At 35.1% G+C, this 26342-nt stretch overlaps 1 long non-coding RNA gene across 1 annotated transcript; it reads right to left on the minus strand.

Moving 5' to 3' along the window:
• On the minus strand, positions 1-26039 carry LOC128075947 (uncharacterized). The gene is made up of 3 exons (XR_008204160.1): positions 25710-26039; positions 511-582; positions 1-142 (listed from the first exon to the last, which is right to left on the minus strand). It is a non-coding gene; the product is annotated as an uncharacterized LOC128075947 (long non-coding RNA).
• Positions 26040-26342: the final 303 nt, after the last annotated feature.

The raw sequence follows: 26342 nt of genomic DNA on the forward strand, positions 1-26342 counted from the left end.
TCCCCTGTTCCTCTCCCCAGCAGACAGCCTCACCATGCAACCTCTCCTGACATGGCACGGAGAAAAAGCTCCAGGATTTAACGTGTACACGCCAGACAGATGCTCATAAAAGTTAAACAGCATTTGTTGTATCAAAAAAATCCTTTGGAAAAGAAAACAAATTTGGATTAAACATCAGATTGTGTTATTTTCAAATTTGTGAAAAGGAAAAGAAGTAATTTAAGATGAGCTTACATTGTATACAAAATGTTCTGCCTTTTGACACTGGAAGAAAACTCTTGCCCTAAACCACTGACTTTGGCCTCACAGGTTAATTAATCCATTGTTGTTGTGTGTACACTTGAGCAAGCATTAGTTGGAGCTGCTAGTTACCTTTCCAGGTAGGTATGTGTCAAAAAGTGGTATTCTATGCTCTTTTTCCATTCCAAGTGTCCATACAAATGCTAGAAGGACTGGGACAGTGAAACAACTAACAGATTATATTTATATAGCACAGGTAAGTAAACTTACCTCAAACACACACATCTTCTCCAAAAGAAAACCACATTTGCAGGTACCAGAATTGCAAGTTAGGATTTGAACCTAGAAGTTAGACACAAACAATTTAAACCTTCAGATTTATTTTATTTTATTTTTTAAACACAGTAACTGGAACTCCTAATGAGCAGAGTTTTTGATTACTTATGACCCTTCCTGGGAATCTCCGGGTTGGGAGGACAGAAAATGATACTTGGTGAAAATTCTGAGATAGTGAATGTTGTATAAAGCCACAGTTGATATTTATTGACATAATGTTTGGAAGCTTTGCAAAGTTTAGGTCATACCTGGCCCTTGAGCCCATGGCAACATCAATGGATGTTCCACAAAGATTCCTGCTTTTAGCAGTGTCATTCTTTATCTTTATCCTTTATCTAGCAAACATCAAAATCTGAGCACAAAAGACAGAAAATGAGCTATTGATTTTTCAGTATTGTCTTAACCTGCGGCTTAATTGAAGGTCAGTATATGTATTCCTGTCAAAGACAGACTTTTGCTATTCATTGTCATTATCTGACACAAAACTCTCCTCAAGAAGAGCACAGATACTTTTCAGACAGTGAATAGAAGAACACACAACCCAACACCTTCAAACTAAGGAACACTGCCAAATGGAGAAGAAAAAGAGCAGAATGATTGGATTAGATGTCAAAAGCTACAAAGAAGCTGGAGCAAGGGGAGGGAGGGAAAAAGAATGCGAGGAAGAGACAGAAAGAAAGGGAGAGAAAGACAGATGAATGTCTATTTGCCATCAAAAGACAACAAATAAATTGTCTCAAGAGAAAGTGGATGGCTGCCTTTTTCCTTCTGTGTTGTTCACTCTCTCACTAAAGGACGTACAACCGCGAATACTTCCTAACACGGTAATAAGCAGCTTTTGTGAATAAAAGGAGCTTGTTTTATTAGAAGACAAATGTAGTATGACAGTAAAACAGAAGTTGGCAGATAATAGATGGGAAAGAAAATCCACATCTTTCTCTTATTTCCTGTTATTGCTCTTGCTTAGCTAATCCTCCACCATCATCTGCTCATGAAGGATCAGATTTTGTCACTTCAGATCTGTCATTTAAGAGGGAAGAAGTATAGATTATTTTAAAATAAATATAATAAAGTAGATTTTCATTTATGAAGATTGTACTTCTGTCATTAACCTACTTTAGGTCACTTTCCTCCTCAGCATTAAATTAATTCATTTTTTTCCCCTGGATAAGTCAGTCGACATCATTGTATACTCCTGCTTCCTGTCTAATGGCTAAAGAACTGTATAGATGAGCGAAGGAGAAAGATTCATACCTGTTTAGTCTCACATGGCAGTAACACTCCTAAGATGGTGATAGTCGACCTAAAATGTTTTGGTAAATCAGACATTCAAGAAAAAGTAAAGTAAAGTAAAATCTTTCCTTTCTGTGAATATCAGACTTTTTGAGTGAAATTTAATCTGTTGTGACTGCATGACCACAAGTATACAGAGTGAACTAAACGTCAAGTCATTTCTATTTAATTCAAAATAATTTTGCATTTGGAGGAGCATTATACCAGGAGTTGAAGCCAGGTGATTTTTAAGGTCCCACCTGCCCAAACCATTCTCCAATATAACCACATTTTAAACATGGATTACTCGGAGACGGATGAATAACAATAGTTAACTGTCACTTGCTCCAGAATGTGTACAGACAAGAGCATACAATGCTGATAACTTGGTTCATATTTGAACTATAAAACTTTTTGTATTAGTGTTTAAAAAATATTAAGTTGAAATACACAGATTGCATGGTAGACGTTTAACATCTCAAAATCTTAGTTCTCCAAAATTGTTTACCCAGAAATCTGAAGTATGAGAGGAACAAAAACAATTTATAATTCCTAAAAGGTTCTAAATATTTTCAGATGGCAGTTCATTACAGCTATACAGATACAAAATAAAAGCAGGTGTTTCATTCAGCAAACAAGATTTTTTCCTGTATCTTGATATTTTATTAGTCTCACATTTCATTTAACCTCCAACTATGTCTCCTGGCTCACCACTTTGCTTTGGATGATACTGCATAACTTTCAAAATTCATATTCATTGGTCATCACAGATTCTGATATCAAATCCCTGTTAACATTTATGAGAGCAAGCATAAGTTTTCAAGTACTTATTAACTAACAAATCTGTTTCTTATTTTAGAAAATTTATGGACTGGCATTTCATCAGAAGGGCTCCAAGTGTGCAGATTTGTATCCAAACCAGTCAGAGCTAGATCCACGATACGCATCTACATTCTGGGGCTTCTAGCACAATCTTGAGCTCATATTACAGTCACAAAGCATGCACAATGATGTGGAACAGCACAAAAGCTGCAGTAGCAGGTGTATGAGATTGGAGGATTATGCTTAAACTTGTGAGTTAGCTCTGGTGAGCATGCTAAATAACTGTTACTATAACCTTTTGTATGACATCTTTGTGTACAGTGCACATTTTAACAATACAAAAAAATATTCTGAAATATATTTTGACTGTTTGAAGTATATGAACTGTCCTAATATTCTGCATCTACACAGAGAAGAGAAAGTTACCATAGGTTGACAGACAAATAGAGAGGATAAAAAACTTATAAGAGATCTTCTTAATGGAGAGCTAAAAGAAATTCAGCTACATGTAAATAACCAAAGAGAGTAAGTTTCCACTTCTATAACTCACAAGATCAGATAGAACAGTGGGATGTAACTAAGGAAAATTAGAATACTATTCTAAGACACAAAGCACTTCTAAGTACAAAAATGGGAACATTAATACCACTGCAAAGAACAGTGAAATGAAGTTGGTTTTGGATCAAGGAGATCAGGAAAGCACTCTGACAAATGAGGAAGGATTAGAAGTTCTTGACTTGTTTATGCCAGAAAAATAAAAGCTTCACAGACAGAGCTGCTTTCTCTAAATTCAGGAGGGTGACAGATTCCAGAGAAGAAAATACAAGCAGTATTAGCATGTTGGAAAGAAGAGAGAGAGGATATAAACCAGCAATAAGAAAGACATTTTAGACATTACAAGATTCCCAAGCAGTAAGATAGGCAGTTCCTCAGGAACTCAGACTACTATGAATCTCTTCACTCACAACATTTCCATTATCTCCAAACTGACATATTTTTTCTACCACAGTGGCTAGTCATTTTCATTCCTGTTTGATAATCTTCATATGTCTTTCACACTGTACACAGTGTGAAAAAAAGAAAATGCAATCAGAGTTTTCAGTTCTTATTTTGTATGTTACCCCACACAGTACCTCTATTGCTTTAGGAATTATCCATTTATTCCTTCATTACTTCAGTATCTGAGTTCTACTCAAACTGTTTTAAATATGGTGGTCCAAATCTTGCTGCCATGGAGGTGAAAAAAACTACTCCACAAGACACATAAATTTTGGCTCTGATTTTTTCTTTCCACCCCATCTTTGCTGTTGTTTTTCATATAAGGTAGTTACCCATACTGGATAGGAAATTCTAGCCTGCTTCTTCATGCTTCCTCATTCCAGAAAAGGGGAAGGCTTCTCTGACTTTTAGCTTGGTTTACCTTACTTTAAACTATTCAGTACTTAAAGAAGCATTTCTTAGCGGAAAAAAAAATTGCAGACCATTCCAGTCTATGCATTTTGGATCTATTATAATACATACAGCACTACAGTGAGATTCTGTTTACAAGCTTAAGTTACATATAAGATTTCCTATACTTTCTTTTGAGGCTCACAACTCCTTTACAGTACATTATGATGGTAGGATTAATTCATAATGTGTATTTGTCTGAATTATTATAATTACCACTCTTCTTCTGCTGTCATGAGAGGTCTCTTGCCTCCTTCTTTTATTATATGATACAAACTAAGGACTGAATACCTCAAACCAATTACTCAATTATTTAATTCAGAATAACTAGATCACATATTTTTAAAAACCACTGAAGAACACAGAGAACTGACCTATAAATTAGGACAAGTTTAAAGACATATCTGAAATATAGAAAACAAGCTGTTTACTATGATCAGAACTTTAAAATATAAACGGACATATTTTACATCTGAGCCTCAAATAGATATTCAAACTCAGAACTAAACAATGACATCCACACTAGAATCCAATCAGCAGCTGAGGAAGAATCAAAGAACCAACTTGACTTTTTTTCCTACCAAAGTGATTTCATGATCGCTCTGTCCCTGCATTATAAAAATTCTGTTGATATGTTATGCCTACATGGTGGGAGTTGTTTTGTGGTTTTTTTTTTTTACCATTTTAATTACTAGGAAGTTGCATTTGACTTCCCACAAGGAAAAGGACTTGTAACTGAGCCAGCCATGTATGAGTGATCCTACAAAGACAGCACAAGCTATACATCTATATTGTGATGAAAAGCCCAAAAAATGATGGGGAATGCATTGAACTTAGAAGTTCCAAATTCCGCATACACCTACATACTCATACACTTATTCATGTTGGTTTAATGACTGTTATCTGGGCTTAAGGGATAAAACTGGGCATTAGTAGTTATAAAAGGAAAAAAAAAATGCATATCTTTTTACTTCAAAAGAGAAAAATCAGACAATTCAGATTTTGTCTTCAATCACACACAAAACACTTTGGACTTTCTGTCATCCAGTAACCTCCTCTACCGTCTCCCAGCCTCTTCCACCTACACCCAAACTCTCCTGCCACACACAAACAGGACAGGAAATACTGCTGTGATACTTCAGCTGTCAATGTTTTTAACTCTTCCTAAGAAGTGATGGTGTGTTTGCTAACTCCTTTCTTTTCTGCTCTGTTTATTTTAAGTCTGAGTCAAATGAGTATCACCTATTTCACATTATTCAAAGGTACTTTACTATTTTAACTGAACTGAGCTCTTCAGAAATATTTTGATAAAACCTCTTGTAGGTTTTGTAAACAAATGTAAAAATGATTCTTGGCCTAAAACCAAGAGTTTGTATTGCTAACAAATACTTTACATCCAGAAAGCATGTGAATTTTTGGATGAACTTCAAATATCAGAAAACTCAGATAAATTCCTTGAAGTTCAGAAGCATATACATTTTAGGGACTCTGAGACACTGAACCTCAAAAAGAAAAAATAACAGCGAAAACAACAATGACAATCGATGTTCCTTGCTGCATTTAAGAGTTTTTATCAATTTTTTCTTTTTCTCATAAATTATTTCCATTTTTAAAAATCTATTCAGCCTACTTCAGCTGACTGTTGAAATGTGCTTTTTACTGAACTCTAAGACATTTTGACAAATTTCCTTTGACAAAATTTGGATAATTTTATCGTAGCAGTTAGTTTAGTCAAGTCTGATACACAGCTGAAACTCTGGAGGAAAAAAAATTATGAAATTTCTGATCCAGAAGAACTAGAACTCTCACTAAGACATTGTAATGTGTTAAACTGTAACACTGCTCCAACCTTTCAGTGAATGATAGGTGTAAGTTAACAGGAGGAAATATTAGCAATAACATTTCCTCTCTTCTGTAAAATATCACAATCACAAGAATCACAAGATTCAAAAAAAACTTTTCCTCTCTTCTGTAAAATATGAAACTGTAAAGGAAAAAAAGGGAGAAAAAATTTGAAATTTTGCAAATTTCATGCACAAAACTATTCTCATTTTTGCTCTGTCTTCTTGTTCTTACTCTAATGTGTTTATTTCAGCACAAAGATGAAAATTATGGTTATGTTTTGTGTTGTTATAACACTTAAATTGTAACACTCGAAAAACATGTCTGTAGGTAACTTTCACAGGGATTGCTCACAGGTGAACATTTCAGTTATAAAAGCTACTAACATTTTTTTTACAATGCTCTCTGCTTTTCTCTGCATTATATCAACACTTCCAAAGTTTGCTGTTTATTTGCAAGCGATTTCAATCCCTGCTATTGTCTTAAATAAATAAATAAGAAGCTGAAACAGTACACTTTGTGCTGATCAAATGTAGATGCCTTTGTTCCCTCAACCTATATTCTGTCATGACAGCTAATTTTCTCATTTTGCTGTACAGGTATTACAAATTGATCATCATTAATGCTCGCTTTTTGCCTGAGGTTTGATTTTTCATTAGAAGAGCATAAATAGAGCAAGTTTCAGCTTGCTACAATTTTTTTTTTTTTTTGTCCAATTCCAAACTACACTTAGATGGGTAAGAGCCATCTGCCTTGTTATCAGCTGTTCCACCTTGTCCTTTCTATGTGTTATTGTAAGAGACCTCCAAAGAGCAGGACTTTTAAGATACAGTCAGATCTACCTCTTACACAGAAATTTCACAGGTTAAAAGAATAAATAGTCATCTCACTTAATAAAGATTGTCTGAGTTGCAACACTTCTAATGCCGGCCATGAGGTAACAGCAGTTTTGGGGCAGAGCATTGAGAAAGAGTGTAGAGGAAGAATGTAGATAGAGTTAATGCTTGGAGGTGAGGACTTCCCATGACTGCATTGAAATGACAATGCTCCCTGCTGTTGAATACAGTTTATTACAACCCTCCTCCAGTATCAAAAGCTTTCAAAAATTCATCTCTACTGTTCTCGCAGTTGTACCCTAATCATAGCAGAGTATATCAGGAAAACATATCACCACCATTACTGACACTTGTCTGACATCCATCTCTTAAATAACAGTAACCCTTTTATATATTTACACATTAATGTTATCCCAGAGCACGAAAACAAGCCTTAAACTGATAAAAATGGAAAATAACTCTTTTATTCGCAGTTGATACTGCCTCTGTTCAACATGCTCAGAGTAGGCAATTGCCCAGTACACAGCTTCATATCTGTCTGGATTTTACAGATAAAAGCTGTGTACAAGAAGGGATTCAGTGTACAGTTCACTGAATATCTCCACTTCTTTTTTGTATTGAACTACCTATAAAATGTGATAGCTAAATGTTTACCACAGTGATGATTTAACTCACTTGTAAAATGCCTTGAGAACAGCAAAATAAAACTCAGAAAATGAAGTTTTGTTATTTTATAGTTATCAGACAAATTCTTAAATGTGATTTCCTTGTTTGAGAGGGCTGGGGGACAGCTTTTTATTCAACTTTTGCTTTTTGTTGAGGTAAAGCCACTAGTGAAAAAATATTTTCCCAACTGTACAAATCTCTATTATCTGTAGTTATGAAGCTTTCTGACAGTTCTTGTGATTTAAGGCACACAGAATTGGCTGACACTCCTCAGACATTTGGCAGCCATCAGACTTTCCTTAGCACAACTGTAACGACTGTGTTTGAAGTAACAGCCCTTCTGAAAGGCAGATGGATCCCTGCCCAGCCTGCTCCCTCAGCTGATTCACTGGAAGAAAGAATGGAGGAGGAAATGTACGTTTTACTTCGTGCAGAATGGAGCCCTAGTCCCAGAATTTATTCACATCTAACCATTACCTGTAAAGAGGCAAGAGAAAATGTGTTTGCTATTATGTGTTTTACCTAGTGTGCAGTTGCACAGAGGAAGGCATAATGGGTTTTAGTAGTTTATGCATGAAGCCCGTGTAGTAGCTGTGCTCTAGTTTGTGACACACTTCGCTTGCTCTCTGACTGCCTCAAATCCCACCTCTGACTCTCATGTTCCCTTTCACAGTCTCCCCTGAGGCTTTTTAACAGCTCATAGTATGAGATATCAAAGTTATGAGGAAAAAAAACCTTTCCTCCTTAGAAACCACCTGCTATTGCCTTCTCTTCCAACACTTTTGCATTCACTGTATGGGAAACTGATTCTATGATTCTATGAAATGAGGAAAGAAAAAATCTAAAATATAACTGCACATACACTGCCTACAGTTGCAAGTCTGCCCATCTCTCTCCCAATATAACTCTCCCATAAAGCACAGGGAAGATATCCAAGGAGAGATAGCTCTTAAGTATGTTCTCAAGCCATCTGTGAACATTTTAAACCGTGTTCCAAACCACACAGGAGACTACAGCATGTAAGTGAAATGCACGGCATGGGGCGGATCCAAATAGATGACTTCTGTAGGGAGGACAGCAACAACCCACACGTTTTTTTGAGCACCGTTTTACCTCTCCAGAGTCAGACTGGTAAGTATTAGGCTATGCATCTCTGTGCTTACAGACTGTTATTCTGATTAAGTAATAACCTTCTGTAGAAAGGAAAATCTTTTATAAACTTTCTTAGAAGCAAAACCAGCCCAGATCATGCTGATATTGAAGCTTTCCTATTTCCATCTGCCATGCACAGGAGTAATGCATTTGGAGTCAGAGAAGAAAAGAAACAAAGACATATTAAACGTATTCCTAAGACCAGAAATTTCTGTCTGAATGAATTGCTATATTTGAGAAACCATGCCAAATTGATTTCTTTAAATAAAGGTTTATTTTAACCTTCCTTTGTTCACTGTGAGTAAACTCTTATGGTAGCCTGTCTTTTGGAGTTAATTGCTGCTTGTCTCCTTGGATATCATCATTTGCATAATTGTGATTCTTTTCAATAAAAAAGGATTATATAATCTTGGAGAAGCAAACATCATAAAATTTAAATTTACATGAAATTAAAGAAATAAGTGTTCCATGGTAACAGTGCTATTAACTTTCACCAAAGAATAGAGTCTTTAATACTATAAAGTCAACGTATTTATAGAAAATAATTTAGACTATGCTGCTTTTCAAATGTCATGCAAAATTAAAACATCAGACCATACTTTGAAGCAACATTACTGAAATAAATATTAATGCCAACTTTACGTTTGTAATGAAGACATAAGGTTCTCCTGAGGTCAATTTCATATTTCTGACTTGAAAAATTTGTAACAGTAAAAGAATTCATACTACATATTGGGCTACAGCTTCATACATCCTCACTAGATAAAGAGGGGATGGATAGCCATTTTATAAATATGTGCATATTTTGAAGTATGCCATGTAAAGTTTTCTATTTCTTCCAGTAGACACAGCATAACCAGTGCTTGCATAAATGAACCACAACAACCCACAGTGAAATTCTGAGTTTATAGTAAAGATTTTCCTGCCAGGGTAACTGGACCATTTTACCTCTTCCTTCTTTAAAGTATGGATTAATTAATTGTATTTGTTCTTATTGCCACTAACATTTGAAATTGCTGAGAGAACATGGCAGACTAATCTAATTAAGAAAGTGCTTTGTAAGCTGAAGAACAAAACCAAATTAGTTCAAAGACCTGACACTGAAGAGCTACCAACTTGAATTCTCTAGCATTGTGTTAGTAAATTTTTAAATAATTCTTTCACAATGCACTTGACACATTCGATACTCCAAGAAATTAAATTAGGCCAATCTCTAGCATAAAAACAAACAATCACTCATACCTCTCTCCCCCTTTGTTTAGAGCCATCCAGTTTCCCACAAAATTTCTTTCAAGAATTTCTTACAATTAAACCAGGATGAAATCCCCAATTATTGCAACCTCAAATTAGTCAGTATAGAGAACACAACTATGGAATATAATATGATACTCAATGCAGTCATCTCTCTTCCAACAAAGGTAACTCTTGAAATAAGATGATGGAGACACAATCAGAAGCACAATGTACATTTTAGAAACTGATGAACCTGAACTTCAAAGCTGAAAAAAAATTCCTACTCCAGCCTGAAGACAAGTACTTTTTCCTTTTACTTTATAGGGTAAATAGGCATGACAGAAAAAAAAAAAAAAAAAAAAAAAAAAAGGAGTAATCTAGATGTCATCATGATCGGAGAATCAATTAATATGAGTCTGTTGCCTTAGCACACCATGAAGTTCCTCAGCTCAGCACGGTGAGCAACATGAATTCTTAGAAAAAGCTACTGGCCACATATCAAGGCATTTCTTTGCCTTCTGGTTTATTTTTTTAGTACAGAAAAACAGATAAAAATCATCTAGCCTGTGATAGCCATCTTAGCCCTCAGAAAACAGTAACTGTGTTTTACTTATTTTTCCCAAATGACAGCTGTCTTAAGACAGCAAATCAGAATGTCCCTTTTACCCTGCACTGCTTTTGCTGTGAGGATTTGGGAAGCTATGAATTGATGTTCATAGCAAAGAAAACAATTTTGTCAATGTTCAGTGTATACCGAAGAAGATATCCAAAACAATAAAACCAACTGTATTTATTTTAGGCATGAATCTTGGCCGCTATAATTGGCTGGCAATATAGACAACATAGAAAATCAGGCTATGAATGCCTTGTATTTGCCTTTCTCATTGCAGCCACATATGTTGAATATTCCAATTAGATTAACAAAAAATAACAATGGAGAAGATAGTAACTAAAAGTGTAGGTGTGGAGATCTTTTATCCATTCACTGATAGGAAAAATAAAAATCTGGTTCAATAATTGCAAAATGTTGGAATGCTTCCTTCAGATAAAAACACCTTTGCAAAACACATTTTTATGTTTAACAAAAAAAAGCAAAGGAAATAATAGGTATCCATGCCTTGAGATTTCGTCTTGGGATAGGAAAACATTGTCAAGTTTGGAATAGTGACTTCAAAAAAAAAATACAGATGTGTTATCCATCACATGTATTGGATCCTTTGTTGCCATGTAACTTGCACTTATGCAGTACTAACCTATGTTGGAAATGTTCAAGGAAATGTATTGGTCATAGCCATACATTCCAGAACTGTGCAGAAACATCTTGTGAGCTACACTTTTGTTCAGAGAAGTAGTAATGGAGATTCTGTACAAGCCTTATGTGACTTAAAGTACACATAAAATGCATCCTCTAGTTTAATGGATGGGGAAAATACCAAATTTCAATGGAATTATGTCAGAATTGCTTTGTTAGGGAGAATTATTATTTTTTTTTAATCTTCATTTTTGAAAGCTTTGGGATACTGTAAATACATAGCTCAGTGAAATATTTTTTTTTTCTTAATAACTAGAGACAACATAACTCCAAACTGAAGCGTTTTTCTAACTTCATGTCCAAATTTTAGGTAGAGAGTGACAGATAGATAACAAATAAATGAGCAAAACTTGTAGCCAGACAAGCAAGGCACCAACAAAACTGCATTTTTTGGGAAATAGCTTCAACTTTGTAGAAGAATGGTAGAATCTGTGCTAACGATGAAAAAGAGAGCAAGCTGGATTTCTCCTTGAAGTGGAGGATGAAAAGTGAAAGAATTTTTTCTAGAATTGAAAGCACCAGGAGTTACACCTACACGTGCAACTTTGAACAGCAACTATGCTCCATAGGAATGGCTGCAGCTTTCACAGAGGCATGACAGTGAGGTTAACTCTCTGGATTACTACATGGGAAGTAAATGCTTGTGATAAAGTCATTGGCAGCCAGAACTTGCTGAGAACCCAGGTGTTCTACTCTTATCTAGATTTTCTCTAACAGACAGAGCTCTTCTAGACAGACTGTCTTCTTTTGAGCACAGATGGTTGAAATTAAAATAGCTATGACACTTCATTAACATTTTGGGGACAGCTGCTTTCCGTCTATTCTTTCTGCCTGGACCGATTTTGTCCTTTGCCAAGTTTGGATCAGTACCTCATGCAACTCAGACAGCCACGCATCACAGTGAATCACTGCTGGGAGTCACTGCCATAGCAGTGCTCTCTGATAAGTTAAGCGTTACTCTCAGCCAGTGACTGCACCACCTGGCTCAGATTGGGAGCTGCAGAAACGGTCACTAAACAAACATATCCCCATGTGTCCTCCAAGGTTATGTACCTAAGTACTTACGCAGAAAAAATCTTCATAAATTGTTACTATACTATATTATACTATAGTGTAATTTATAGCATTACATATACATAAGGTACATTTCAGAAGATTAACTCAAACATTTCAATTAAAAAAAGAGAACAAGAAAACCACTCCTTGCTTCTCAGCATATGACATTATTCAGTGTATACCATTCAGAATGATCCAGATGTTATTACAAGGAATTATTCTGATCCATTTTTTCAGAAATAATAGCATAAATCAGTATCAAAAACATGGTAACTATGAGCAGAGAAGCAATAAAATTTCTGTTATCGCACCCTCAAAAACAGACAAAGACAGGAAAGGAAAACACAAATAAATAAAAATAAGAAAAAAAAAATAAAAGGCATTTGTCTGGAAGCTTAAGCACCCATACCATACTGCTTTGCTTTATTCCTGATTCACAGGCCTATGAAAAATAGTAGCTGTACATTACACCCAATGTGTGATTTTAAGTCTGGATTAAAATAGCTATTAAGAGATAAGAATCAATGTAGAGTGTTCAAATGCACAGCAAGCCATTATTACATGCAGCCAGTACAGACTGCATACTAGCTGCATATTTTCCAGAATTCTAAGTTAAATATAAGTTATTGCTGCCACCAACAGGATGTTCTTCAGTATATTTTATCCTTGTAGCTCCCTAAATTTGCCTTTCAAACTTCTATATGCTTGTAGGATACTTCTGCTGTGATTTGAAATTCACAATCAATACTGAAAAAGCTATAGAGCAAAGAATTCTATGTTCCTCATAAATGCAAAATGTGCATTACTCTTTTTCTTTATGAAACAAATGTACAGAAAATAGCCTACTGTCATGGGTGTTAAAAAACAATTCCCCACCCAACCAACACAGAATAAGGAGAGCCTATAAAATAGATGAAGGATTCAATCTAGTGAGTACCACATAAAGTAGATTGACACTACTTGAATTTGTTACATCATCAACAGATTCTATTTACAGATAACGTAAGTATGATACAACCATGTTTAGAGTAAACTGACTGAAAAGGGAAAAAAAATGGGATGAAAAGCATTGCTGATGTAGATGAGGGTCTTCTCCTTTTTACATTCTCCTGTTGATCTGCCCTTGTTTGGCTTGTGTGCTTGCTTATGAGAGGGGACCAGAAGGAAAAACAAGGGATCTGTCTTGGTTCACATGATAGACAAAGGGGTGGTTTGCAAGCGACTTCACAAAGCATCCAGGCTTTGTAGAAGGGCACAGAATACGGCTGCAGAGGTGTCCAGCAAGACTGTACCATACAGATTGCTCCCCCCCCAACTCCCAAATAAATAAACAAGTAAAAATTATTTTTCATTACAGCTGCCATAATACACTGATAAGTATCAGTGATTGCCAAGATGATAGCAAAATTATTGTCTGTAAGAACAAAGCTTTGACAAGACTAGCAGATTTATAAACAAATCAATTCTAATCTGTTGAAAGGTCATCCTTCCATTAAGACTGAATAGGAAGAGATTAAATTACATGGTTGGCTACAGACATCAACAACAGGGCACCAAGCAGAGGGGCAGTTAGGAGCTGAATTGCATTAAAAGAGTAAAATAATACTCCCCATCTCTTCTCCTGAATGCTTGCATAAGGCTGGCTAGACAAATTTTGGTGAAGATCACACTAATATATCTATATGGTCAAAGGGAAATATATGAGTAAAGAAATGCTGTAATGATAGTTCACTCTTTTTTTTTTTTTTTTTTTTTTTTTTTTTTTTTTTTTTTTTTTTTTTTTTTTACACAATAAGCATTTCTTTCCTCCTCTATAAATTAGGTCCACGTGATGAAACCTGCAGTGCCAAGATTCAACTGTTGTGGTTTATTCTCTGCTGCTTTCCTTCCCTGCAAATTTTCCTTGTAAAAGGCACAGAAACAAGAGGCATACTCTGCAACAATGGAGAAAGAGGAGCTGGAGCAGGAAAGGGACAGAACAGAAAGTTTGCCTTCAGTGCCCAAAATCCTCATAAGAAAAGTTATGCTCTAACTAAAAGGATAAGGAAATACCTTAGTACCTTAATTAGTGCCTGGATAACTTCATTCTTAGTGTTTCTGCAAATTCCAACATGAACAGGCCCAAAGCAAATCAGCTTTCCTCACTAAGCTGATGGCTAAACCACAGCAGATCCCAGAGGATTTTTAAACTGCACAGGTCACATTCAGAGGTTGATGCAGTACATTGCTGGTATTGTCAACTAGCTTGATTTCAGCACTCCCTTTGAGGAAGGTAGAAAAACACTTTGCAAAAGACTGAGAGCAAACAGTTCTTCACTTCTGCCTTCTGAATACGTTTTTAAACTACCTTTTCAGTTCTAATGTAAAGACAAAGTAAACTGTAGTTACTAGAATCACTATTAAATGTAATATATGACATTCATTTTTTGTTCTTTTTCCAACATTTGCTTTAAATGTGTTGCTAAATATTTTAGCTTAATTAGCTTACACTGGCACCTATTGGTGGAAAATAATATTTGCAAGCGCCATCATCAATTATTGCTTGCTCTTTAATCATGAACAGCAACGCTCTTTATAGTAATTATTGGCTTTCACACTTCCCACTTCATTAGAAGAGTATTTTCCACTGTTTTAATTGTCCTACAATAATTTGATGTTCAGAATAACGAGTATGGGTTAAAGTTAGAGTCAGGTTTTCTTTTTTATTTATCTTGAAAGTGATCTCAAAAAATTTCTTAACTGAAGCTTGTACTCAGAAAACCTGCAAAGATACTGATTCACTGTGGTCAACCAGAAATCAGATGACAAAACAGTGATTTTTACAGGGAAGCATAGCATGTCTGAGTCTTAGCAAGCAAACCATTACCCACAGCCAGTACTGAAAAGATTATTTTAAAATTATCCTTGGAATGGTGTTGTCAGCAACTGCGAGACCCCCCCACGGGATGTGATGCGATAGGCCCCCTCCCTGCTCTATGATTGATGTGTGGCACGTGCCCTTAAGGGCGTAGACGAAGCACATAGGTTATATAAGCTAGAGTTCACGTGTAATAAAGGCCATTTTGCTGTTCATCATATTGATGTGTACGTGCAGTCATTTGGTCCTGGCCTGGTTTTAGGTCAGTACCATAGGAGGCAATGCAACAGAATGGTCATTAACTAGGATACTAAATTATTCCCAAGTGGGATAGATTTAGAAATGTGTTTTTCACTATGTTTTTCCTTATTGACTATGGATTTATTTATTCAAAAATAAGTTTAAGAAAATATATAAGAAAATAAGTTTAATTCTATTGCTTTTCTGTTTCACATCAGCTGCTCCCTGCCATGTCCAGAAAACATATTTCCCAAGAAGTCCAAATTTCAGCTGTTTTAAATATCACTGCTCTGTAACTCAGTAACTTAACCATAGGATTCTTGTGCCATTGTACATGTTCTAGGACAGTTCAAGTACCTTCCAGCTGCTGCTTCAGAAAAACATTGGTGTCCTTCCATACCTGCTAGACATTTCTTGAATATCTAGAATATCTAAAACTGGCTTTAGCTTTCAATATTTAAGCAATTGCACTTTATACTTAATATTCAGAACAGCTTCACAAACAGTCTTGCTTACACTGTCAGTTCGTCAGCCATGCAAATAACTAATATGAATAAACAAACTGACGCAAAATCCTGGATCCGCAGTGTATCTTCTCTTACTGCTCAGTTACTTCTCGTTTCCCATTGTTTATCTGAAGTGGATCACTCAGTCAATCAGATGAATTAAGTGGAATGGCTAACTTGCTCACTTCACTTCAACATATATGCATAGTGAATTTAGTTAATATTCAGGTATAGATATTCCATACACAAAGAGAGACAAAAATATATAGCAAAGTAAAAAAAAAAAAAAAAAAAAAAAAGGGGGAAATGCATGAGATGGTTTGAAAAGAACTGTCCAGCTTTAGCAATAAAAAGAAGGAAAGGAACACAGTGTCTACTAGACATTGTGACCATATCTTTTTTCACTTTGAGCTCTGTAAAGATGCCCTAAGCACACATCTTTATGGCATTGTGGTTGTGATTTCATTTCACATCATAAGCTGCTATCAACACAGCCTTGTCATTGCAATTTGTCACACATAGTAGCGTGAACATCCTCTATCTCACCGAAATTTTTATCTCACCAGTCACAATCACAGACTGCTAGTTTAAAGCAGAGCTCTCAGACATTATGAGAAGATGAAATCACAAAAGATAACATTAATAGACATTGCCACCACCAGAGAGACAAATACTGGAGCTTTTCTGGAGCTTATAAAATCAAAGCTAAAATGACATAATAGCCAAGCTTTCACATACATATACATATGAGTGAAAAAAGAGAATCCACTTACATCACTTCTGAATTTCTCAAGAAACACATCCAATGCTGTTTGGGTGAAGTATGAGATTTGCTTTTATTCCCTGTTTTATCATTTTTTGATGTCTCCTTTCTTCCCTCCATAAAGATGCAATCTCAAGGAAGCTTTTTTCATTCCTCAGGTCTTGAATTTCTAACATTTTTTCCTCCCACTGTTATCCATGTTTGCTGTGATTGTGCTATGCATTGTAAGAAACACAGCCCTTAAGCTGAAGATTTTAAATTAATTGAGGCGTAGATACAGAACAGTGTTTACCCCAATCTATGCTATGTGAAACCATGTGTTTTGTGTAAAATTCCTGCCAGACTCTCACGACTGCACACACATTTGATTGTTCATTTGTGAATGCTGTTATCTATTTCTATCTCTAGAACTCAAAACGAGTTTTTCATTTACACCTCAAGAACTGCTGAACTTTTTCTTGAGGCATAATGAAATAAAATCAGCAAAAGTAATTACAAGTTCAATGTTTCATGTCAACAGTTAAGTTACCACAAATACATTAAAACTTCCTAACCATCCCCAAAAACATTTCTGTCAACTTTGTCAGTAAGTTAACTTATGATAATCTTAATAACATCAAGGACTAAACATTTGGAAATATTTAAATATCTATTTGTTATTGATTTCCAGGAATTATTTTTCTGGAATTTAATGGAGCATCAATAAGATAAAATAGGCAAATAAACAATTCATAACATGGTGTATTAACAAATTATTTTTGAATCAGACTCATTCTCATATTACTCATTACTCAATTAAAAACTTGGATTTTGAAAAACATCCTTAACTTGTGTCCAGTGATGAAAAAAATGTATATTTTAGTAACAAACGAACATAAATAACAAAAAACAGAGATAGAACAGATCTGAAAAAAATGTGGATCTTCTGGAATGTGCTCTGAGCATGAACGATGAGACACCATAATCAAAGAAGTCTATTGGAAAAAAAAAAAACACACAAAGATAATACAGATACAGTCCCAGTCTAAATGCTTTTAGTAATGTATAGCGTTGAAATATCAAATATACAGGACGTGCTTTAAGAGTAATAGAGTCCTCTCAGTGCTTGAAAGGGAGTAAATACATTAAAATAAAAGGAGGAAAAGGTACTACAGCATTAATCTCTACATTTTGCACCTTTTTTCTGGGGGGGAGCACTTTGAATAGATAACAAGTCCTTCATGCAGAGCTATAAAGCACAAAGATTCACACAACATGTGGGGGATAAAGGACTATTATCTCTAATTCCACTGAAGATACTGAACTCTTGGTATTTGTATTTCAGTGGGCATTGTTCTGATGATCCAGACCAGTCATGATACTGAGAGCACTTTAGAAGAATGAGCACTTAAAAAAAAGTTCAAAGTAAATCCTCATCATGGTTAAAGGTGCCACTTTTATTGAGATATACAATTAAGACAGAAGATGTGTAACTGCTGAGTGCTACTCAATCTACAAGCAGTCATGAACAGCTTATTTTCCCCTGTTTTTACTACCATTCTATTGACATGTTAGTTCCAAATTCCATCACTAAAATTTGTTCAAAGTGTACTTTCATTTTAGTTCAAGTCAAGCAGCTTACTTCAAATAGAAAGGTTTATTTTTGCTCTTTTTTTTTTTTAATGGTAGAATATAAGAATGCATTTAAAATCTACACACAGTGGTCAAGAGAAAAAATTAGTTATGTTAAAAACAAAAATGAAATACAACAAAGCAATACAGTAAATATATTGAATGCCTACAAAAACAGCCTAAGATGTTCTGCTTTGTACATGATTTTCTCTGTGTCTTTCATAAAGAAGACCAAAATAGCAACAAAGACCATCTTCTGTGGTCAGTTCAGATAGCTTACTCTGTTTAAAAAAAAGAGGGGGGAGGGTGTAAGATTCCCCCACCCCACGTGGATTCCCCGTGTTCTCATATAAGGAGTGAAAATAATCAACAATTAGAGTGAAGTTTTACAAAAACAAAGTGTTTTCATTTTTTTGAAATGACAGTTCAAAAGATACCATACCTATGCCTTGTTACACTTGATGAAGAACTTAAAAGTTTAAAACATTCACTTCATTTGTCACAGACTGAAGCTTCCTATTAAAGTACTCTTCACAAAAGGATCAAATTAGCACCGGGACTTCTGAAGGTTTATAACTTTTTTTTTTTCCCTACCATGACATTTTGTATGTTATGTAGTTGGATTTATTCCAGCTTCTGCTTTTCTTATCATTGTCGGAGCTGTGAAAAAATAGATTTTTGTCCAAGAATGCAGAACCCCTTAAATTTACTTTGAGAAAAATAGAAAAATGAATAAATACAGCACTTGAATGACTCAAGAAAATCTTTCGGGGCCTGATGTTGGAGTTTGATTTCTCTGCAGAGAGCTGGCACTTCTGAACAAAGAGCAGTAACCTGATCAAACCCACAGGTCTTTTTTTTTTTTTTTTAAAACATACTCTGCATTGTTGGGTGTGAGATCATACTATCACTCTTATTAAGTAGAGTTACTGAAATGGGTCACATAATTTAAAAAATACTACCGGGAAAGGCGGTGACAGATGTATAAAGTTAATGGTAATGTCAATTACCTCTATTTTTTTTTTATTTTATCTCCCCCTGACTGTAAGGATCCTTGTAAATGAAGAGTAGATTTTTTTTTTTTTTTTCCCCTAAGGAGTACCTAATGTCATCAAAGTTTAAATGGGAGATGAGTACACTCCTCAGAACTTGGCAAATATGAATGAGATTTCTTGGCATATGAAGATGCTGCTTAGTAAGATTAAGCATTTAGGTTTCTGAGTTCATATAGGATAAGCAGTTTGAAGGCTTGAGTATAGGAAGTTTGGATGTTGAGTCCTCTAACCTGGAGAAAGAAAGAAAGGAAGGAAAAAACCAAGACAATTCAGAGAAGTGTTCTATGAAATTTTGGTGACAAAATTGAGATAATCTGCAACAATGCTCCCTAATATGTTACATGTCACTTTTTTTCTTTAGAGAACTTTAAAAAAAAGCAACTAACACAGAGCAGAGCTCTTACTAAAAAAAGCAGTCAAGCAATCTTAATGGGAAATCTGATTTTGGGTAAAAAGAAAGGAATATGCTTTTCCAGACAAACTCTAGAAGATGAGATGTCAAATTGTCAGTCTGTAAAGATGCAAAATGATTCATATTTGTCTTTGAACACAAAGATGATACAGCTGTTAAAGACAAAACTTTCAGTGAAGAGGGAGGACTTTTGAAGAGCATGTATTATTTATATCTACAGAAGTATAAAACAAAAACAAAAGTGTTTTCTTAAAACAACAGCATAATACCCAATCATGTCTTGTTTTGTTAATTTCAAATTATATATTTTTCTGCATCATCCTTACATATATATTAAAAAAAAGATGCAAAGCAATAGTTATCAGGTTTTTCTTTTCTAAATAGGTTTCTATATTAAAACAATTTAATAAAAACATGGGCTTACACAACATTGGATATTTTAAAAAACCATCATATGGAACTGTATTTTGATGAATATATTTACTTTGTACTTAACTACTTGACAAGTATCAGATTGTGGATTCAGGAACAGTTACACAAAGGCATGGAATAAAAGCCCGTTAAAGCCTAGAAATCATCACATTTCATCACTCATTAAGCACAACAAACACACAAGAACAGAAGTCAGAGACAGCGTGGAATACACAGAGAAGGTGTTATTAAATGCTTCTTTCATTGTTAAGCACTTCCCTTAAGGGCTGTCAGTTGGAGCCAGGATCTGGGCTTGGACTAATCTGTATTACGAGCCATTACTCGGTAATAAAAATTGTGAAAGGGTCCTCAGCAAATCTGAAGCATCTCTGGGCACCTGACAGTCCATAATGACATTTAGCACTAGATCTTCAGGATATATTCTGACCTTCACAGTATCTGCTCTGCTTACACAGAATTAGCTCTTTCAGTTATTCAGCATGAAACTCTGCCTGTTTGTAGTAGGTTTCTCTTAAAGTTCAAGAGAAATAGACATAAATGTAAAAAACTCTGACCCGTCAGTATTAAGTTTTTCCCTAAATGGGAAAATACATTCTGCAGTCTTATTCTTGTAATTCCCAACAAGCTTCAGACATGGTAACTTTAGGTACAGGCATCTCCGTGCAGATTATATTTGACAGAATGCTTCTTCTGCACCAAAGCTGGCAGTGAAGAACCTATTAATGATGTCACAGCCTTCAAGTAATGACAAGAGCATTTTCCCTCAAGGATGACAACACACAATATAAAATATGAAGGTATAGACGCTGAAAATGTGCGGGCCTAAAGCAAGTGATTCTCAGTGAACAGCTCAGACAGGTTGCAAACAGGATTAATGCCTCCTGTAATAGCTGAAAGATGACTGCATACACAGTGTAATTTTAATGATGCTAAGGATGAGCTTGGACAAGGAAGCGTCCTGATCATTGTACATTCCGCTTCTCAGCCCTCTGATAAAGAGAGAAGAGGTATAAGGGACATCGGTTGTTCTGCTCCCAGTAAATATTAACTAAGTATGGAAGCAACAGACAGGAACTATGCCTCCTCAGCAGCTATTTCTTGCTTCAAACTAAATGCAGGCTGCTGAAATACAAGTTCAGGCAGCCCAATTCAGACTGACACATAAACAGAACAAGGCAGAAAATTGGCTGTGAGAATCAGGAGCCAGTTCATGGAACACATATGAAACAAGAGAGTAAACGAGAACGCAGTTATATAGAGTTGCAGTTTGATCTCAAGTTTCACCCATTCTGACTATAGGATGCTGGCAAAAAAACAGATATATTCTCTTATCCCTCTCAGCCATGAATTCTTCTCATGCTAAATCTCATAGCTTGTGACTGCACAGCGCAGTTCAGGAGCTTGCTGATCTGGAGGAACACAAACTCATTTAAACCAATCAAGAAAATAAGACTGTTTTTTCCCCTGCCCACTGCCTTGGTTAATTGCAATAACAATAAAGTTTGTTTTTTTTTTTTTGAAAGTTACATAAACTTGGTAGCACAGCTCATCCTGCAAATGGATATGCTGGTAACAGCTCTTCTTAACATCTTGAGTATGTTAATAAATTTGAAGAAAAATTAAACTTCGATAACTTTAAAGAACCTCCAACAATCTCTTGTATTACAGGAATTGGTTTCACCTGTTTAATGTTTTTTTCTGGAACAATGATACAAAATGACAAAGAGTGAATAAGGCAAAACTGAACAATTTTTTTCTCTATAATTTACTTATTAATTGCATACTATTAAGAATGTAAAACTTTAAAAGTCCTCACTTGCTCCAAAAGTTATAGCAGTGAAACAGTTTCCAATCAATTTTATGAACAGCTTTTTGCTGTTTTGCTTCACATGTGATAAAAAAAAATTCTTCTTCAAAAAGTCTTCCAGCAAAACTCCCACACAATGCTGGCAGAGAGATAAATCCTACAAAAAGCCAATAGAATAAATGACCTCAAAATGCTTTCAAAATCTGGAGTATCAGTCTTTATGAGTTAATGTTATCTATATAATACTGAGCAAAAGCTTCTGTCCATTATTACATATTACACTTCAATGGTTAAGAAAAAAAACTAAAATTCAAAAGCATCCTACAGGATGCTGAATTAACAGGGTCCTACAGGACCCTAATTAAATAATAGAAAGCTAGCAAAGTTTAGCTTTAAACTAAACTTGAAAGTCTTCAAAGAAATGCTAGCACATTTATAGGATGCACCGGCGAAGCTGTTAGCTTTATAACTAAGTGGAAATAACCCATAAATAAATTGAAATATCTTGCTTCATTATATTTCTACTTCTAGTTTATTTGCACTTATTTTAAAAAGCTGTATAAGATAGACTTCAAGTTTGGAAGTACAGAACTTTCAAGAGGAGGAAATTTCATTTTTAAGATTGTAGTTTTATTGCTAATATAGTTCTTTATGTTTTCCAGTTAAGAAATTATTAATATTTTAAAAGCACTGAACATTCATGCAAGTTTTGGAATTTGGGTTTCTAAGTAGTTTACAGAAACATTTTCTTTGCACAAGACTTTCAGTTTTGGTTTGATTCCAGATTTGAACAGATAGTCAAATTCCACTTGGTTTTGCACTGCCAGTATTATGGATATTGCAAAATCTTTGCTCTGCCTACAAAGAGACAAAGCACATCAGCAGTTCATAAAATAAAGAGGCTGAAAAAACCTACAGTCAAATGTGCAATCAAATATATGAAAGTTTTTGTGTGACTTGTGCAGTAGAAAGACATCACATTATTTCCATGATGAAATCATTGCTTTCACACAGTTTATTGAACAGTGTCAAAATGCTCCACAACTACATATGCTGATTACCTCTTCCTAAATACCGTCAGAACATGAATAAAAAAATCCAAGAAACAACATCCCAGTATACATTATGGACTAGTTAAGTTACCCTTGACAGCCTTTGGTTACTTCATTAAGTTCCCAAGTCCATGTGGTAAATGACTATTTGGGAAGGCAATTGGAGTCCTCAGCACATGACCAATTCCAGGATACCAGAGGCGCAACTCTCGGCTCAAGGACTTCAGGTTGCCTGTCTGCAACATGTACAGTAATGGGCTCTGCCTTATTCAGCTACTAGAAGTGATTAAAAAAGGAAAACCAAAAAACAAATCATATTCCCAGAAGTTAACTACAACCTGGTTTCTCACAAATCTAAACACAACAAATAGATAAAGCAGTGCAGAGGTGCCTCTCTGGTGATGAAATAAGCTTTGGAAATCAGAAATCACAGCTAAAAGGAAAAGAGCTTGCATTTAAAAAGGAAAGTGTGTAAGTACAATACTTCTGTCATTATATCACACCTCAGGCAACATGGAACATCCTTCATCTGGATGACTCAGATGGCTTTAAGTACTTGACAAATGCATTTTCTAATCTATAACTTCAAAGTGTAATAATCAAGTGTCATTTGAATTTTCTGCAACTTAATAAGAGTTTCTTAGAAATAAGTTGTTTAAGCTATTTATACTTCTGTATATATTTAGGATTAAAAAAAAGTAAAAAGTCTCCTATTGAAAAGCTAATTAAAGAATCAGAACTGTCCAGATGTATTGGCAGGTGAAATACTTCAATGTTTTATGAGTTTCCAGGGATATTTCTGCTTGCAATAACAATAGCAGATCAAGTAAATTTCATTTATTTACAATATGCATCAGGTGGCCCTGGGTGTCATACAAACATGTAAAACATTAGGTTCTTGCTAGTAGAGCCTAAAGACAAACAAAAAAGGAAAAGGAGAAAAATCAAACTGAAGAACAAATATCAGTGAAGGAGATTCCCACAAAAAAAATCTAAATATATAATGAAAGAAAATAGAATTAACATTAAAAAAAAACAAGCATACTTCTGAAATAATATGCTTCTGCAATGATGCTGCAGTGTTTTTCAGAGCTTCTTAAAGTTTTAATCATGTAAAAGACGTACAGAGATAGCTACAAGATAAGTCAACTAGAAGTCATTTCTGCAGCAGAGAAGAGCAGCTCTCTGCTCTGGCCACATTTAATTAGTTTGCCTAATGAGCTCTTTTAACACAACTACTGAACTATTCACCTGCTCTACCTTTCAGGTGGAAATATCAAATACACAATTTCCACTTCGACAGAACAAAGAAGTTCTCTGCAAAATGGAAAAACCATTGTTTTGAGTCAACTCTGGAATCCACAAAAGCTATTTTGGAACACCCTTCTCTCAAATATCTTCAGTGTGATTTTGTTATTATTTATTATCAGTTAAATACATAAATTAGTACATATTACTGAAACAATAACTAGACAATTACTATTTACAGTTATATGGAGCTAGAGTTATCGCTTGTGAATGACTATATAGTATGATAGGACAACCCACGCATAAGAGAACTCCCATGGCTATTTCCACAGAAACTTAACCTTAATCTTCAGATTAAAGCCCTCTAATATGTTAAAAAAAATAATAACACAATGTTAAGGATGCACTTAATACATTGTTCTGATATCAGCTGATCACACAACAGAGTCCTGCATCAGGCAGTACATGGAATTAGTTCACTAAGTATACTACAGTGTTATAGCTGGAGTAAGTGGGCAGCAAACATAGCTAAGCAGATAGGAACAAGGAGTGAGATGAAGAAAAGCAGCCTAAGTGCACTAAGAAGTTAGAAGCCAGAAATAATGCTGCTTTTCTGAGTGATAATCACTCAGACTGTAAGGGAAGTCCTCAGCTTATCAGAACAAACTCAGAAAGGCTGACCCTTAGGAAGTCAGTCAGGGAAGTACCAACTGAAGGGCTCTGAAAGCTTTCCTTCCCTCCCACGTGACTAAAATCAAGATTAATTCCTTCAACACCAGCAATTTTCCCATTGTTTTTCAATCTTATACAAAACCCATCAGCAACGACTTATTTTAAAGTTTATTTTTCATGTCTTTCTAAGAGCTGGCTAGCTTTAATGTAAATGCAGTTCTTTAATCAAGGAAAGCAGCAATTCAGACAATACAATCCAGGTGGTCTCTTTTAATCTTACACGTTCTGAATATTCTGTTTATTGTTAACAAAAAAAAAAAAACTCTAATGGACAAAAGAGGAATTGTCCATGAACAATACATTTTGATTTAGTATTTCGAAGAGTGGCATAACAGACTAACAAGAATACAAAATGCACTGAAAGCTACAGTTAATACAACTGTACTACAAACAGAAGAGTTTATTTTGACACTTACAGAATAAATTCTGCCAATAGCATAAATGAATTAACCATCTAAATCTGTCTTGAGGTCTAAAGGCACTCACAAGCAAGAGAATAGCTATATGACATGGGAAAATAAGCCTAGGAGAAGGTGAAGTTTTTTCCTAGACTTCACCATGTAATTTCCTTCAATCAACCATTTTAACAGGCACACATTGCATTGCCTTACATGACATATGACAGAGAGAAAACAAATTTCTTGTCCTGATTACGTCATTACTAGTACGTAAGTAACTGTATAATCAATGAATATATGGATATCATAATTAAGAAATATACAAGAAAGTTAGGCTAAACAAGTTATCACACTAACGAAAAAACAGATAGAGGGCTTACTCTTGTCCTAGGCTCACTGAGAAGAATCCAAGAGACACCATCTCCAAAAGAGATCCTCCCCCACAGGCAGTCAGCTCTTAAATGGGGTTTAGGAGAGGTGGAACCATGCTGCACCCTTCCAGTAGGGCAGGAGAATTGCCTTCACCTGTGCTCCAAGGGCTGACTCATTGCTCGCTTCAGGTGGTCAATCAGAGGTTCAGGCCATGATTCAGCAGTTCCCATACAGTAACATTAAAAAAATACAGCTGGAGGCTCAAGTTCAGGTAAAAACCTAGAAAGTGAAATATGCTGCAATATCTTACTCTTACATCTTTAGAATCCAACAGAAAACCTAGCAAAAACTAATTATTGTATAGTAAATCTTATTAAAATCCTAGGTAGAAACAAAAAAGCAATCTGAAAGCACATTTTAAATAATTCATATGCTGTTCTAATATGGATATTTCATTAATTATTCCCTAATACATATACATCACTCATAACTGCCTTCTGCTAAATAAAGAAAAGAACAAAAATATACAATATTTTGTGTGGCTTCCAGGAGAGACTTGGATGAGATAATAAAATAAATAAATGAAATTGCAAATGTTCCAGAATCCAACTGAATGCCTTCCTCAACAATTTGGAAGGTAT

This window comes from Tympanuchus pallidicinctus, unplaced genomic scaffold (genome assembly GCF_026119805.1).
Source record: "Tympanuchus pallidicinctus isolate F22 unplaced genomic scaffold, pur_lepc_1.0 scaffold13, whole genome shotgun sequence".
Taxonomy (NCBI): Eukaryota; Metazoa; Chordata; class Aves; order Galliformes; family Phasianidae; genus Tympanuchus; species Tympanuchus pallidicinctus.